Below are 5,130 nucleotides of genomic sequence, written 5' to 3'. Positions count from 1 at the left end.
CTCCACACCGCAGAGGGAGCATTGGACAGACCCCCTTTCCATACAACACTACTGTGGGGACCAAAAGCACTGCCAAAAAGGAGCAATCCTCTTGCCTCGAAAGGGCGCCCGGCGTGGCTTAACTCTCCTGGGGAGCGCGCTTAAGCGCGGGGGGGGCTTCGGTCCCGATCCCGAAGTGAGCCTCTCCCCCGCGACCGGGCGCTAGACGGGTTTGGAGCGGCGTCCGTCCGGCAGGGCGCTTGGCAACTGCTTCCAAGGGACCTCCCCGCCCGCCCCGTCCCCTCCACTCACCGCCAGAGCTTGCCGAGGGTCTTGCTGAGCTCGGCGTTGTGCAGATGCGGGTACTGGTCGGCCAGCTTCCGCCGGGCGGCCTGCGCCCACACCATGAAGGCGTTCATGGGCCGCTTGACGTGGGGCTTGGCCTTCAGCGCGCCGTTGCCCCGCACGGGCATGGGCACCAGGCTCCAGTCGTAGCCCTTCAGCACCTGCGAGACGGCGTCGCGGATGCAGGCCGGGAAGCGCTCGTCCACGTCGCCCGGCTCGCCCTTGTGGCCGCCGCCGCCGCCCTGGCGCATACGCCAGCAAGTGGAAAAAAGATTTACCTACAAAAGAAGATATAATCCACAAATTAATGGATGTAGTGGAAATGGACAATCTAACACTATTACTCCAAGGAAAACCAGATAATATATTTAATAATTTACCATCAAGATTCTATAAGTGGATGGAGCACAGTATTAATTAGTTAATATAATAACTTAACAAATCTTACCTCAGCAAATTAGCTTAACAGCAAATAATATAAGGGAAACATGTTTTAAGTGGAAAGATGGTGGGATGGAAACCTTGTTTATGTCTGTATTTGTCTTTTGTTGTTTTGTTTGTGTGTTTTCCCTTTCCTTAACCCTGCTGAAAACCAATCAAGAGTAAATATATATAAAAAAATAGAATGCCTTCTTTTCACGTGAAAGAGCAGGGCGGGCACTCTCGCAATAGGAGGACACACAGCTGATGAGGACAATGCTGACACTTTGGATGCATGACATTTCTTGCCACGTTTCCAACACCAATCTGTGAGTAAATAATTCACGCTGCTTTCTTCCTTCTGGTATTATTACTGGGAAAGGTATTATAAGTAAAAGGTAAAGGTTCCCTTGCTCGGAAGCCAGTCGAGTCCGACTCTAGGGTTGCGGTGCTCATCTCCGTTTCCAAGCCGAAGAGCCAGCGCTGTCCGAAGACGTTTCCGTGGTCATGTGGCCGGCATGACTAAACACCAAGGCGCACGGAACGCTATACACAGGCTCATTTACATATATGAATAAGGTTGCCAGATCTGGGTTGGGAAACACCTGGAGACTTGGGGGGGGTTGGATCCGGGAGAGGGCGGGGCTTGTGGAGGGGAGGGGCCTCGGCAGGGTACGGCGCTATCGAGTTGGCCCTTCAAAGCAGTTATTTTCTCCAGGGGAGCTGATCTCTGTCAGCTGGAGGGCAGTTGCGATTCCAAGAGATCGCTGGCAACCCTTATAAACAAACCGGTGGGGGATTTGTCCACTTGCAAAGACCAGTACTTCTGAACTCCCATCCACTTTCAGTGCCCTTTCCAGCTGGATTTTACGTGTGAACAGGCAAAATCCAGTTGGAAAGGTAAGCATATATAGCATTCAGACAAAGGGAGGTCAATTCTAGCTGTTCATTGGTATCGGGGTTCGTCTTTCCTTTTGTTAGTTGTCACATTTATTAATAACGATTATTAATAATTTTTGCTCCCCTAACAAACCCTCAGTGTAGCCAGTCTGGTAGGAGCGTGGGCTCTAATCTGGGAGAACCGGGTTCAATTCCCCACTCCTCCACATGCAGCTGCTGGTGTGACCTTGGGTCAGCCACAAGTTCTCTCGGAGCTGTTCTCTCAAGGGCAGTCCTCGAGAGAGCTCCCTCAGCCCCCCTACCTCACAGGGTGTCTGTTGTGGGGAGTGGAAGGGAAAGGAGATTGTAAACAGCTCTAAGACTCCCTTGGATAGTGAAGGGCAGGGTATAAATCCAGTCTCTTCTTTTCTTCTCTTCAGTTTGGTGTAGTGGTTAAGTGCGTGGACTCTAATCTGGGAGAACCAGGTTTGATCCCCCCACTCCTCCACTTGCACCTGCTGGATGACCTTGGGCAAGCCACAGTTCTGACAAGAGCTGTCCTTGAAAGGGCAGTTCTGGAAAGAGCTCTCTCAGCCCCACCGACCCCACAGGGTGTCTGTTGTGGGGAGGGGAAGGGGAAGCAGTTTGTAAGCTGCTCTGAGACTCCTTCAGGTAGTGAAGGGCGGGGTATAAATCCAGTCTCCTCCTCCTCCTCCTCCTTATTTGGCTGTGAACTTATGTCCTGTTGGAACTCAGCTGGGCCGACTTCCCAGTAAACCCCAGGAAGGGGTTAAGAAACCGGAAAATGAGTCTGCAGTCTCTCTTGCAGCCTCAGCCGGGATGGAATATTATCCCTGTTCCCTGTTCTTATGCCACCAAATATATTTGGGGCTGAGGACCTCAGAGGGAGACCCTGAAAATGGCTACTCTAGACCAGTATACTGTTTCCGACTGTGGTCAGCCACAAGCTCCTCCCAGAAGGCTCTAAGAGCAATCCCTCCCCCAGCCCCAAGCACAAGACGGAGTGAGCTCCCGTCTCTAGTTCCAGCTCCTGCCAACCTAGCAGTTCGAAAGCAAGAAACTGCAAGTAGATAAATAGGGACCACTTCGGTGGGAAGGGAACAGCGTTCCGTGCGCCTTGGTGTTTAGTCATGCAGGCCACATGACCGCGGAAACGTCGTCAGACAGAGCTGGCTCTTCGGCTTTGAAACGGAGATGAGCACCGCAACCCTGGAGTCAGACTCGATTGGCTTTCGAGCAAGGGAACCTTTACCTTACTTTATCTACAATATCTATTTCCTACATCAGCTACAATACCACACTCATCTATTTATTACAGTTGTCAATCAGCACTTACTTGGTTGCATAAGATTTATTTGTACGCTAAAGACGCTGAACTGCAGGCTGTGGAAGGTCAGTAGTTCAGCAGTTTGAGACCCGAGTTGCCGCATGATGGAGTGAGCTCCCGTCTCTAGTCCCAGCTCCTGCCAACCTAGCAGTTTGAAAGCAAGACATTGCAAGTAGATAAATAGGTACCACTCCGGTGGGAAGGTAACAGCGTTCCGTGCGCCTTGGTGTTTAGTCATGCCGGCCACATAACCACGGAAATGTCTTCGGACAGCGCTAGCTCTTCGGCTTTGAAACGGAGATGAGCACCGCAACCCTAGAGTTGGACTCGACTGGCTTTCGAGCAAGGGAACCTTTACTTGTACCTTTATATACACTAAACTGTCACTTCTTGCGATGCTCCCTCTAAGCTGTGGAGTCTTGTGAGCAAAAATTCTACTCCGTGAGCTACTGGCATTAAAGCTGAACAAATTTAGAGTCCAGTGGCACCTTTAAGACCAACAAAGGTTTATTCAAGGTATGAGCTTTCGTATGCAGGGCACACTTTTTCAAATACATCGGAATGGCAGATGAGATTCTAAATTTATGGACAGGGATTGAACAGCAAATTAACATGTAACATGATGATGTATTAAATTATGCAAAGTGAAAAACTAAACAACAAGTTCAGGTTATAAGGTCTACAGTTGCAAAGCAATAAATATGTCAGAATAAAAGATAAAGGTCTAAAGGTGTTTTTTTTCTAATTGTGGAAAGTAACACAATCTTAATTATCTCCTATCAGGCATAGAGGGCACGTGGAGGGCACAAAAGCATACTTTGAGCTGGACGGCTACCTGGGTCTGGCATTAAAGTTGTGAGCGAGCAATTTGGCTGCTGCATAAATTAGTTTGCTCTGGAGCCCTCCTTCCTGAGCTGAGATAAAAATGTGTGAGCCGGAGGCTGAAAAACTGTGAGCTAGCTCACACTAACTCAGCTTAGAGGGAACACTGCGCTTCGGTTTTACCTTTTGTCTATCTTTTCTTCATTGTTCCACACCGACCATTTCATTATTACAAACATGTAATATCTCTTGAACATTCTCTGCTCAAACAGTTTAGTCCTAATTGAGAGCCAGTTTGGTGTAGTGGTTAAGTGTGCAGACTCTAATCTGGGAGAACCGGGTTTGATTCCCCACTCCTCCACTTGCACCTGGCTGGATGGCCTTGGGCAAGCCATAGTTCTGATAAGAGCTGTCCTTGAAGAAGAGCAGTTTCCATCAGAGTTCTCTCAGCCCCACCTACCTCACAGGGGGTCTGTTGTGGGGAGGGAAAGGGGTTTGTAAGCCACGCTGAGACTCCTTTGGGTAGTGAAGGGCGGGGTATAAATCCAATCTCCTCCTCCTCCTCCTCCTCTTTTTCTTCTTCTTTTTCTTCTTCGCCACATATTCAAAAAGGACATGCCATGCTAGTAGGTAAATAAGATGTTAAGTTTTGCCGTTGACGTGTATTCAATTAATTTGTCCTTCCATTCCGTAAGTTCCGGGCATTTTTCTGCCTTCTGTTTTGGACACAGATACTCGATGGCAATTTCCACCACCACCAAGCCCCCTTTTCTCTGCCGGATTTTACTCCCAGGCAAGCGTGCGTGGGATTCAGTTCAGTGGAACTTGTTGTAGGACAAACTGAGAGAACCTTCTCCCCCTCCCTCTGTTTTGAGTCACAATTTTATGGGCCTCTGTTGGGACATGAACAGGGTGCAAAGAATGGGCAAGTAAGCTGGGAATTATGAAGAAGAAGGAGAAGGAGATTGGATTTATACCCCGCCCTTCACTCAGAGTCTCAGAGCGGCTTACCAACTCCTTCCCATTCCCCTTCCCACAACAGACACCCTCTGAGCAATGCTCCCCCTAAGCTGTGGGGTCTCGTAAGCAAAAATTCTACTTTGTGAGCTGCTGGCATTACAGTTGTGAGGGAGCGATTTGGCTACTGCGTAAATTAGTTTGCTCTGGAGCCATCCTTCCTGACCAAAGACAAAAATGTGTGAGCCCGAGGCTAAAGACCTGTGAGCTAGCTCACACTAACTCAGCTTAGAGGGAACACTGCCTGTGAGGTAGGTGGGGCTGAGAGAGCTCTGTCTGGTAACAAAAAAGCATATACAGATGTGTGCTAGATGCCCACA

The 5,130-nt window shown here is 49.3% G+C and overlaps 1 pseudogene; it reads right to left on the bottom strand.

The window, feature by feature from the left end:
- Window positions 1-287: 287 nt before the first annotated feature.
- LOC107125058 lies at window positions 288-575 on the bottom strand (annotated as a pseudogene).
- Window positions 576-5,130: the final 4,555 nt, after the last annotated feature.

Source organism: Gekko japonicus, unplaced genomic scaffold (assembly GCF_001447785.1).
Source record: "Gekko japonicus isolate JY-2015 unplaced genomic scaffold, Gekko_japonicus_V1.1 scaffold8374, whole genome shotgun sequence".
Classification (NCBI taxonomy): domain Eukaryota; kingdom Metazoa; phylum Chordata; class Lepidosauria; order Squamata; family Gekkonidae; genus Gekko; species Gekko japonicus.
This window is presented reverse-complemented; position numbering and strand designations above follow the sequence as displayed.